Raw genomic sequence first — 13,602 nt, forward strand, 5'->3', positions numbered from 1 at the left:
AGTAGAAATGTTATAAATCACTTTGTAAAGTTAAAAGACATTTATACTCCAAGTTATTAAACAGCTGATATTGTTTTTAAAGAGACTGCATGTACAACAGTAGTTCTTTTAGAGTATTTTAGATAATGACAATTCTTTAGGTCTCTGTGACATGGATTTTTTATTTTTTATGCAGTGACAGTTCAAATTCTGTCAAAGAGGATGCTCAAGGCCTATTTCTCATGTATTTCTATTTTAGGCTGGGAATCAACCTTTTCTCCCTGGAAACCCAGTTTATATTCCACCCAGATTTTATAGAGAGCTGATTCATGTAGTGTGTTCATCAATCTTCATCTCCCTCTGGATAAAGCATGAGAATAGATGGACCGAACTATATTTATCTCTCTAGATATTTACATTTATATTGAAAATCATAATTCGACATTGCCCCCACCAATGTCATTCCAAATCTACAAGGTTTACTTGCCTTTGTCCTTTGTTTTATTTGTGACACTTCCCCAGACAGTGAGACTCCTGGCTGACTACACACAATGCATTTATGTATTAGAATTACCTCCACCATCACTCACACATAACAGATTTGTTGTAATAACCATATACAACATAGATACCCTTGTCTCTAACTAGGTTCTGAGAGTTTGCCAGGCTTCTGGCTAAGATTCAAATACCTCCTTTCTACTTACTATGAGTCCCATTTCCTACGGTGGTACTGTATTATACTCTATCTATCTATCTATCTATCTATCTATCTATCTATCTATCTATCATCTATCTATCTACCTACCCTCTGTTTGTGTTTGTCTGTCTGTCTATGGATGTGTACATTTTATATCTGCCCCTGGTTCCCGAGATAGAATTGCTAAATCTTTGCAGAGGAGCTAGTAAAATGTCTGAAACAAGTTATAAGATAATCGTTTGCTTCTTTTGTTCTACTGCAGCAACTTTAGCAGGCCTTCTTAATAGTCTGAGGGGGAAATGAATTGCTAAGCCAACCAAGGTAAGATTACAGATGTGGTTCAGCTAAGCAAGGTTTATAGGGGCTCACAGGGACTTAAGTGTCAACCATTGGTCTGCATTAGGCTGTCTGCATACATGCTGTGGTTGTTTAGCTTGTTGGTTTTGTTTTTTGTTATTGTACTCAGAATAGTGGGAACGAGTGTCAGTTAGATTTTTACGTTGCTCTTCTCTGAAGGCAAACAGAGGAATAATGAGTATGGCAAATGGGAGGCTGGGAGGGGAGAGAGGGAAAAGAGGAGACGTAGTGTATGCGAGAAAAATAAATGAAAATAAGTTGATGGATTAAGAATTGCATTTTTCAATATTCTGTCTCTTTTGCTACTGAGAGAGTGTATGTATTAGTATATTCTAGAGAAAATGTGTTACTAGTTTATGGTCATAACCTCTGCCCAAAGTCGGGTTTGAGTCCTTGCTTTCAATAAGCCAAATAAAAGAGACAAACTAAAATTAAGGCAGAAAAAGGAGATTGATTCAATGTGGAAACAATAAAAGAGGGCAAGGGGATATAATGAATACTTCTCCACCATTGTGAAGTGTGGTGAATGTTTAAACACTTGGCAAAGGATATTCAGACACCAATAATGAACATATACATGTACCTGGTACACACCTACATAATATAGACACTTACATGTAGGTAAATAGGAAAACCTCCTGCCCATCTAAATTAATTTTTCATACAGAATGTACAGATGTCCCGGATGATTTGTGGGTGGATGTATTGAAAATAGTTTGTAAAGTTTGAATGGGTGGAAGGTGAATGAATGGATCCTATCTAAACATACATAAGGTTGCCCATGTAAAAAGTTCTCTTTCCAGACACTTCCTGCCAATGTTCTGTAAAAATGGAGAAAACACTTTAGGAGAGCATTTAATCTGCTAGATCTATTTGCCACAGAAGTGTTCAGCACTAAGAATTGTTCACTTGAAAACTTACTTGTTTGTTTTGAAAAGATTGGCACTCTGAGAAATCAACAGAATTGGTGATGGTTATGTTTTTGGATTTTGTAAATGTAATGATATATCTACTCAAGCTGTACGGAAAGAGTAATTACACTTTCTACTGAATTACTTTTATTCTGAAAAGAGACTCCAAAATTATTAAGGAGCAGAGGGGAATGTTTTAGAAAAGTTGGAATAAGATCATGAGGAATGTCTAATCCCAGCACTTGAGAAACCAAAGCAGGAAGATCCAGGTCCATCGTGAACCACATGACTTGTGAAATCTGCACAGGAAAAAACTTCTCTTGGACTATAGGTCCTCAACAAAGTCAAATAAAGGTAAATGAAATTCAGGAAAAGTATTTTAGAGTCAATTAATATGGTGTATGGTGCAGAGAGACTTGCACTTATTTATGCAGAACATGATGTTTACAGAGTGATGGAGCCTAGGGATCCAAACACTTCAGGATTGAGTGCAAGCAGAAGCAAGAGGAAAGACAATAGTGCGGAAGGTAATGTCCCAAAGTGGCTTTGTGCAGCATTCAGGATGGGAGATGTTGGAGGGAATGTGCACACAGCACATTTAGGATTCAGGATGACAAATGTTGGCAGAAATGTGCACATAGAATCCTGTGGAATTCAGGAGGGAGGGTGTTTGTTACAGGTGAAGTGTTAAGACAGGAAGCTACATAATTCAGGAGGGCAGGTGCTCCAGGTGAGTTTGAAAAAGTATGTTCTGCAGATCTCCTCTTCAGCAGGAAGTACTGGGCCTTTCTGTTCTATTCATTCCTTCTGATCATTAGAATAGATGAACCCCCCCCCCCCCACTGTCAAGAGCAAAGACATCAGCTTTATTCACACCCTGTCCTTCAGGCTTTGCTTCCTAATTGGATCCTGATGGCATGACTGGATCCTGAGCAAAGAAGCAAGGCAGGAGCACCTGGGGTTTGGAGACCTCGGGCAGACTTTGAGCATTAGGAGGAAAGACTATTGGGAGCCAGGCTTCAGTGAGATGACTCTTTGATCTGAAAGAAGAATCCTATTTGAACCTTTATGGGATGAGCATACATCATTGGCCAGGGCCAGGGTTCTAGGGATGCCTCATTTGCCTAAAGAAGAATTTCTGATACTGTTGGACATGGCCTTATAATAGCAAAGCAAGTTTAACCTGGCTACTGGGCTAAGCAACCTCCCCTGGTGGGAAAAAGGTGGGGGGCACAGGGTTATGTGTATAGGACAAGGAGGCCATCAGCAGGAAGCAATCCTACTCCTGATGATGTCAGGACAAAAATTCTATGGTGTGGACACACCTCTACCCCACTCTTGCTCCTTGCATGCTCCCTTGCCCCCAACCTACCCCACAGCTCCCTGGCCTGACAACACTCTACACTTTTACAAGCTTATGAAGACTCTAAAGCTCTGTCAACTGACACATAAAATGAACTGTCAGAGAAATGGATAGGTATGTAATATACAGTAAGAAAACTGTAGGAATTCTACTTTTTTGGGGTGTGTGTGTGTGTGTGTGTGTGTGTGTGTGTGTGTGTGTGTGTAGGTGGTTAGTGTTTAAAGAACTAAGATCAAAAGACATTTCTAACCAGGTAATGTTTTCTTTATAGAAGCCATGCACATCAGTGCATGAGAATGACATTCTAATCTACAGAAGAGAAAATTGTCATTTTATTTCCAGCATGTTTGTTTCAGTATTATTTAAAAATAATTAATCTTTTACGATAAAAGAAATAATTTGCAAATATTAAAAAAAACAAACCATAATAATACTTTTACTCTCAGGATTTAACGTTTATTTGTTATCACTATTAATATGAAAGCAAAGTAAATCATTGAAGAGTTATTCATGTTTTTTTTTATGCTGTAAACAATGAATCTTATACCTGAAAGTGAATCTAGAGAATGCACTTTTGAAATCAGGTGACCTATTCTTGTCCTCAGAACGTCTTCATTTATGAAACTGATATTTTTCAACTTGAATTTGCTGGTGTATACTGAGTTGGCACCAGCTCTCTCGGTGCTAGAGAGAACTGTAGTCAAGATAATCCTCTCAGATTCTGTTGTCTAACATCACACAAGAGCTACTGCTAAACTGATATGCAGTGATTAAGATAAAGGAAGCAATCAATGCTTTTCAAATAAAACACAGCAATTTATCTATTGTACCTTTTCTTACCCTTTTCACTGGTAATTTTTAACACACTTTGTCAAATAGCCATGTAAGCTGTTTCCAAGTCTTAGAGAAAGGAATGGTGTTATGAGAAGTCTTAAATTAGAAACCTAAGAATATAATGACCACAGGATAAATAATACTGTGGTCGTATGTTGCTGTTAAACACCAGGGTCTTAGAATTAGTCACACTATAAAAGAGAAGCAGGCATGCTGATACATTGTATCAGTAGCAGTATTGAAGTAGTTGAGTCAAAGTATCACCAGCTGAAGACAGCCTGGGCTGCATAGCAAGACACTATCTTAAAAATAGAAGCAACAGTTACAGAAGATCAAGAAATATTAATTATACATATATTAAGTGCAGGAGAAATAGATTGTTTTCACATAGATACAGGATTATTTATAGTAAGTATGGTTGCATTTTCTCACCTAATCAGCCAAGACTAGGGATATTTTCATCTGTTTTTGTTGTTGCAGTTGTCCTTGCTGTTGTTTTTTGTTTTGCTTTGCTTTTTAATTTTCTTCAATATTTAGCAAGCATACAAACAACATAATTCTAAATAAAATTAAGTATTCATGGATATTGATATTAAAATAACAGCTGTAAGGAATTAGTGGATAACTATTGAGTATGCCTATTCTGTCTTCAACCTGGACTGAGAGCCATGACCTCTCTGGGGATTATCCAACATAGCTAATTGTGCTGTTTGTGGTAACTCAACAGCAACATGCCTATGGTCATTCAAAGCTTTAGCTACCCACACTAGAATAAGAGGGTAGAAAGATTAATTTGAGGCAAGAAAATGACAGTGTCCTAAAACATACAGTTTTCTTTTTATACAGAGAGCAATTTCCCAGGTCAATAACAGGGTTTGTGATGACAATAGTTGGAATTTGGCTTCAGCAAGGTTTCCAATGGCAGAAACTATTAATCTCCTACAGACTAGCACTCATTGCTGGATATTTCATTTATTTCTTTTCAGAATATCAACTGGAAATATGAATTAGGATAAAAGTCTATAAATAAATGATTTTATGAAAATTGAGCATATAAACCTTTATGCAAAATCTTGGCTACAGATTCAAATTTCAATTTGTAGTAATGAAAAACCTAAAAACCAAAAATTTGTGTTGTCTTCTAAGATTCTCAATTATTAGAATATCTATATTATTTATCCTGCTTTTATTACAAATTTCATTCATTTTCTATCAGTAAGGACTGTTTATATTAAAACTATAATTTAACAATTTTTAGCCAAGATAGAATAAAATTACATAAGGTTTATATTTAAAATGCAGTGGTTTATACTTTATATAGGACAAATATGTAAAAACAAATTGAAACTAAAGTTTTATAATTAGAAATGCCTCTTTGTTGTGACCGTTCTATCTGTCCTCAACACCAGCACATAAATGTGAGTTGTTATTTCCTTTACACAATATCTAGGGGTCTCTTAATGACAATCTGATTATATAGAAGTAATTAAGTGGCTAGAAGATATGTTTTATACAAAATAGCCTTAGGTAAGATTCAAATAGTATGAGGAAAGGTGAGTAGATATTATAATACCAAACAGGAAAAGGTACTAAGTGGTCTCAGGTATTTTGCATGCTCACTTTTGATTCTATATGACCTATAGTTCCTATGTGTATAACAGTTATTCTAAACAATGTAGTAGAAGTAGGCACTTTTCTCACCTAAATTTATAAGAAGTTTTTTTTTTTTTTAAATAAAAAATGGGAGTAACTGTATGTCCCCTTTATTCAACCTTCAGAGTAGAGAAATTGTCTGCTGCAAAGATGTTTATCATTAGTCCATTCAAATGAGAAAAAAACCTTTCTAACATGATTAAAAGTCTGACTGTGATATATGTATCTTTTCTTTTAGATGTCATAAATAGTGTATAAAGAGTTGTGAGGAAAGTAAGTGTGTGTTTTTATTCCTGTGACCGTGATGACTGGAAAAGCTAACAACAGTGAAATAGTGTTGTCAGTAAAAGAAAAATATAAGGAAGAAATAATTCAATGATATGGACACTATTCCAGCAAAATATACCGTAAGAAAAATCCAAAGACAGAAGAAAAATGAAAATAGCTTTTCTTGGTTTGGGAGTACTTAACCTCTTATCAGTAAACAGTTAAATAGGAAGAAAGGGCAGCAGATTAAAAAAAAAAAAAAAAAAAGGAACTAATTACGATAATGTAAGCATGTAAGCTCCAAAGTGGGCAAGTGAATGAGTTACGATCAGTTAGGCGTTGGAGCAATTTATTGAGAGACTAGCTCTCAAAATGAGCAATACAACCTATTCCATGAAAGAGTCAAATATTTTTATTTGGATTGTTGTTGTTAGCCACAGAGAGGGTATGATCTTTCTGGGATTATGATTTGCCTGAACAATAAGTTGTTGGAAAAGACAAAAAAAAAAAAAAAAAAAGAGTGAAACCCATAATATTATGTTACTTCTTTTCTGCCTTCCCTATGATTTTATTGTGTCCTGATAATTGGTTTTTACTTTTAGTGTATTAGTTTAGTCTGCATGTATTATATTAAGCCTCTCAGGTTGGCAGTAATTTTGAATATTTAGACTAGATATTGAGCCAAGCCACTATTACTAGTTTCACTTAAATTCAAGATTCTACATAACCGAATACAAGGAAAAATGTGATCTGCATTAATGAAGACTATTCCATGCCTAATTTTCAAATAGAGAGTCAAATGATACTTTTAATAAGCACTCTGATAAATTTGGCTTAACTCAATTGTCTTGCATAAGATAATTGCACATTTGCTTTCTCAGTTTATAGAATTTGCAATATTATCTTTGTCTCTTGGGGTTGGTAAGTAAAACAAATGTATTCATGAATTTACTAGGAAACATATATAGATATTACATATACACAGAATACCATATCAGTTAAGAGAAAACAGTCTGTTTTCAGACCATTCAAGTTTAGAAAAAAATTGCTGTCTGGAGGTCTTTGGTGTGATCATGTCTGTTCTCAATGTTCTAATGCAGGAATAGCTAATAGGTCCATAACTACCCTTACAATTCCAATATTATTATAATTTTACCCTCCCGTATGCACATCTACAATATCCTACTCACATTGTATATTTCACCTATTACAGTTTTTATTTCTTAGTTATATTCAGAGTTTGGCAAACTACACATCTGATTTCTACAAAAATGTGATTCATTGTGGTCAATATGATCAACACAAACTATAACATTTTTTATTTAATTTTCACCCAACGTAATACACCAATGACAAATTTATCTGTGGTTTGAATGGTTTTAATTATATACTTGTTAATTCATTGTGCCAAATGACATTTTGTCTCTCTGACTATCAATGTGGATTTTCCTGCTTGGGATTCTTACTAGCAGTAAGAAAACTAACAGATTATTGTTTTTGCTTATTCTGATACTTAAATTTTTATTAAACACTTTACCTGCAGGTAGAAATGATAGATCATTAATACAACTCTTCTCAGATTGTTAAAGCCAGGCAATTTCTTAAGAAGCTCTTTCTTTCAATATTTACCAAATTGTAAATATTTAAATATGTAAATATTTACCATGTTAGGCTATTCTGTATTACAGTAATTGATTGCATTTTCTTGATTGACAATTTTTCTAATTGCATTTTCTTATAATTTATTTTTGAATGCTGTCATTTTTATTTAAAATATAATTTTAAGATTGTAAGTTGTTAAATAAGCATATTGTTGTCACATGACCTTCATCCTGTTTCCCCTTTTTGTCTATGGCTTAAATAATTCTGGTACATATCCAAACACTGAGAAATTCATGTCAGTGCAATAGTAATTACACAGGAATAAACTTTATTTGGATTTTAACATTTTTGAATAATGTAATTTTTCTCTTGCACTAACTGAACCTAACTCTTTAAGTAAGTCCACTGATAACTGTTGTGTTTTCCTGAAAAACCTGGAATTAGAAATTTCAGAAAATGACCTCACAGAAGCAAAGCTTTTCTTCGAAGTAAATCATATAAATATTTCCTGATAATGTTAGGTGAAATAATTTTGTCCCTACCAGATTTTCTCAATGAAAATTAATAAATTAGAAGTCCCATACCCAATTCCTTATAACAGTAATTAGTTCTAGCTAAAACTGAAGGAAGAGGGCACTAAACACTATGTCTTTTTTTCTGAGATAATAATTTTATTATACCATTTATCCCAACACTTTTCCCTTCCCAAACACTTCCATATGCTCCTCTCTGCCCTACTTTAAATCTCTAACCTATTTTTAAAACCAATTTTTATTGCATACACATATGTGTATGTGTGGTGGTTTGATTAAGAATGGCCCTCAGATGGTCTCATATTTCACATACATACTTGTATGTATATTTTATATCCATGCTTGTATGTATGTTAGGTATTGACACTATTTGAAAATATTAGGACATGTGGCCTTATAGCACATGGTATGACATTTTTTGTAGGTGGTGTGTCATTGGTGGTGTCCTTTGGAGTCTCTAAATCCCAAGATGGAGCAGGGTCTCTTTTTTAACCATTGACTGCAGATCTTGGTGTAGAAGTCTCAGCTCCTTCTGCTGCATCATGTCTCCCTGTATGTCACCATGCTTCCTGCAATGCTTATAAGGAACTGTATGAAACTCTGAAACTGTATGAAAGCCCCAATGAAATGCATTTCTTTATAAGAGTTGTCATGGTCATCATGTCTCTTCACAACAATAGAACATTAACTAAAACAATATGCACACACACACATATCTAAATATAATCTGCTCAGACTTTAAAATGCTGTCTCTATGTATGTTTTCAGATCTGACGATTTGGCACTAAACAAAACAATGGTGTGTTCTTTGCCAGGAAAAGCTAACTCTCCCATTTTCAAATTTTCTCAGTTGCCTATAGTTCTTTGTGTATGGTTGAGACTTTGTGAGCTTTTCCCTATCCAATTTATTCTGTTCAGTGGTGTGATTCTTGTTCAATTTACATTTGACTGGTCATGTTCATGAGAATTTATGCTTGTAGCTTCTGACATTACTAAGAGACACAATCTCCCAGCAAACTCCCCAGTCCTCTGATTCTTATAGTCTTTCCACCCCTTTCTATGGCCTTTCCTGAGTCTTAATGGAGAGAGGTTTTGTAGATGTATCCATTGCGACTAGGCCATACAATCTTGCATTTTGATAAGCTGTGATTTTCTATAGTAATCTCTGTAATGCAGCTGCCATTACTCTCTTCTATATGCCCAGCTTTCTAGCTGTGGTTTCATTCCTTCTGTTTTATTCAGAAGTAAAATGCAGGTAGATTTTTAAGTTTTTAATGTTTTTTTAAGGTTTTAGGCAGTCCTTCTTACTCTGTAGTAGTGTCAGATGATCCACACTATCTTTTCTTTCTTTCTACTATAGTCACAAATCATGCATTCTTTTCTCTGAGAAACCCAAGTCCCTTTATTGAACCTAAGTCCTTTAGAAAGGAAATTCTTGAGATCTGATATACTTGCCATTCTGGGATGATTCTATGCTTTCGACACCTAAGGTAATGTTGGGGATATTGTAATAACCCATGTGACCTTAAATCTGTAATTCTTCCTGTTTGTAACCATCCACATGTATAAAGCTAAAATTAAGGTCACGCCTATTTCAAATAAAAGTCTTGAAATTATTTTACTAAAGGAAGGCTCTGAGACAGATAGAATAAATAGTTAGTTGTAAATAATAGTAAAGAAACTTTGAATAGTATCATGTCCTCCAAGCTACTCACTAAACACACCTCAGCACTACAACAACCAGGATAAAATAAATGAGTACTATATTTACAAACAAAAAAATACTGCACATAGCAAAGATTGTATGCAAAACTATAAGGTTTACATTGAGAAGCCTAAGTTTTCGGAAATATTCATTAACACTATTATAGTTGAGATTTTGAATTGGGAGATAAAACGTCTTTACTCATTCAACCTGACTTCTTTTGGTGTTAAAACAAGAACAAAAACAGTTGTTGGGTTGAATTGAAAACATGTTTTTGTACATTAAATGTCTACTGAGTCTCACAGTTGTGCACAATTATATTTGTATGAACATTTTGACAGTAGCATTGGCAGAATTTTTGTAGAATTAAAATTATATTTAAGAATTCAGCTTCCTGTGGATGAATCCCCTCTGAGGTAGAAAGATAATTATAAATGTCTGGCCAACTAAAATTAGGTTTAATGTTGTAATTTTTTATTAAGTAAAGTATATGACGAGAAATCTGAATGGTGCCTCTGTATTTTTGTTAAAATAATTATAATATTTTTATTTTCTTAAAATATAATATAATATATAATTGTTATAAATGGATTTAAATGAAAGGTGCTTACTAATTTTAGATTAAATAATATTTATTGAAATTTAATTAATCCTATAATGGCTAAGAAATGTTGATTAAAAATGACCATTTCCATAATACAATATCCTTGAATAGTATTTTATTTTATTATTACGTAATACACTGAGTGTCAGTTTTTAATACTGTGGTATTACACTAATACTATATTCTGATTCTTAAACATGGTCAATATTATATCCATGGAACAATGAATGTTTAATAAGTAATATAGCTTTATGTAAACTGTGTCATGTACTATTAGAGAGCAATAATCATGAAAAGAGTGAAAGAGGAAAAAGAGAGAAATAGAAACACACATCCAGAGAGAGAGGGAGGGAGGGACAGGGAGAGGGAGAGGGACAGAGACAGAAACAGAGACAGAGAGACATAGAAACATGGAGATTCAGATATCACAAAGAAAGAGGACTGGAAATAAGAAGAAAGGGAAAGGTTGATACAAGCTAAATTGCCAGAAGAAAACAGGAGGAAAAGTAACCTGAGAAACAAAATATAAAAATCTCAGCTTCATACATTAGTCTTAAGATGATTAAAAAAAGATTGGGCTATGAATACATTATTTTAAGAAATTAAGCAATAAATAAATAAGCAAACAATTGAATAAATAAACCTATTTCACTATATCAGATATTGAAGGAGAGTTCTTCCACTAGACTCTAAAAAAATCCTTGAGCATAGTTTTACATGAATTTTAATTTACTAAGAAGTAAAAAAAGATTTTCTAATGTGTCATTATGTGAGACCATCAGTATATATAACATTTTTTTTTGTTAGAGACAAGATCTCCCTATGTAGCTCTGACTAGCCTTGAACTTGCTGTGTAGACTAGACTATCTGCCAAAATAGAGAGTTTCTCCATCTCTTTCTATTAAAGGTTAGAGTTAAGTGAAATATTAATATGTAATTAAGAAAAAGGACCCTTTTAATACCTCATAAAACAATCTTCCATGAATGGTGGGTACATCAGTGTTCCTTTGAAACACAGGAAAATAATTAACAATCCTAAATCCCCCATGTCTTGTGTTTTCAGGTATGACATACACTCGGCCCTGGCCAATTACTTTCTAAATCAGCAATTTTAAGCAGTTAAAATCACCTGTGGCTGGTTGTAATTCCTTGTATTTTTCCTATTTGGAACTTGAAACTTCACAGTTTTTTGGACTTTTAAATACATGTCTTTTACCAATTTGGTGTGAAATGTTATACACACACACACACACACACACACACACACACACACACACACACACATTCATTATTTTTGTATTATAGGCTTTCTTCTTTCTTTCTTTTTTCCTTTCTTTCTTTCTTTCTTTCATTTTTCTTTCCTTCTTTCTGTCTTTTTTCGTTCTCTCTTTTTTCTTTTTGTGAGGAACAATGATAGCCACATCTTTAAAGCTTTTGTTTTGTTGTGTTTTTGATACTTTCTCCAATCTAACCTGTAATATAAAACTCTAGGATAGAATCTAGTGATTTCCTTATATCTTGTAAGTTAAAGTTTGGAGTTTTTTGTCTGTTTGTTTAGTTATATTTTAATTCTAGGTATGGAGTAATATTGTTTCAGTTTAAGATTGTTGCATGAATATTTTGCTTTTATTTAAGTCAAAGTGTGTTTTTATGTAAGTACAATTTATTTTTTGTTGTCTACATACTACACTCAAACTCTGTTAAAACAACTTTCTTCTTAACATCATTTCCTGTTTTTCTGTAACTACACACACCATGTCTTTTTCTGGAAATCACAGACTGATACCTTGTTATATTTTGTTATTTGTAATTCATTTATTCCAAAGTTGCTAAATTCAAGGGGCTAATGTTGCTGTGCCAATGGCGGTTTGCTCAAGAAACATTAAGCAAGTTGAAGGAGCTGCTTTCCAGAACTTCTATGGAATTGCCCACACTCTATATTTCCCTAGGATTTGTTCCTGGTCTCTGTTCGGTGACATATGCCGTGTGAGTGCCCCAATTTCATTGTCAAATAACAGCCTAAAGACAGAGAAAATTCAACAGTAAAGTTTTATCTCATGTCCATGGCATGGGAGGACTTATCACAGAGAGCTTCTGAATGTACAGAAACTTTTCTCCATGACTGTCAAGGAATCTCTGAGGGTGAGGCTGAGAAAACACAAAAGGTAGCAAATGCAAGGCACTCTGAAATCCTCAGGGACACTCCTCTCCCCTGTGAGACTCGCCAAAAGAAAAGGTGTACATTAGTCTCAGTTTTCTCTTCCCTGTTCTTCTGTTCGATGTTGTTGACCCTAAGCTAGTTCAAACAAACTATAATCTATACCCTATCTCAGGATATTTCAAAGTCTGTCTTCCAAAGTTGGCCAATTGTTATAAGAAATATGATAGAAAATGGGTACTTTTACAACTCTATATTCTTTTGAATTTTAGATGTATGAGTGTTTGGTTTGTACGAATGTTTGTACACCATAATGTTCAGTGCCCACTGTGACTAAAATAAAGCATTAGATACTGTGGGACAGAACAATCAATGATTGAAAGCTACCATGACGGGGTAGGCAATCAAACCTGGTTCCTCTGGAAGAGCAGTCGGTGCACTTAGCAATGCAGACATGTCTCCAGATCTGGAGATAACTGGTTTATGAACATGACACCGGGGATGTTTGCTTTCATGTAGGTAATTTTTAAAGCCTTATTTTGAGAATATAGTGCATATTTGTTGATTGCCAGGTTAATGAGCTTTAGTTAGATGTTTTAAATCTTAGGGTGAAGATTTTGACATTTTGTGAACAAAGTATCACTCTCAATTTTGTTTCCAGATCCTTTACGCTTGCTATAATGTTTTTCTTTTTTAAAACTCATATTTTAAATATCTTTTTTATTAACATCTGCATATCTTTTTGAACGTCTTTTAAACCTATGGGTTTGATATAGATATATTCATCCTATCTACTTAGTGACACACCCAAAGATGTGTTGCCCAGTCTCCCTAAATGACCAGGTTGGATAATAATTTCCATCCTTATGTGCCTACCTTAGCATTTTGAACCCATATAATATGCTTCTCTGGGAAATTTGCAGTCAGGCAGCATTATAG

This window comes from Arvicanthis niloticus, chromosome 22 (assembly GCF_011762505.2).
Source record: "Arvicanthis niloticus isolate mArvNil1 chromosome 22, mArvNil1.pat.X, whole genome shotgun sequence".
In the NCBI taxonomy this organism is placed as follows: domain Eukaryota; kingdom Metazoa; phylum Chordata; class Mammalia; order Rodentia; family Muridae; genus Arvicanthis; species Arvicanthis niloticus.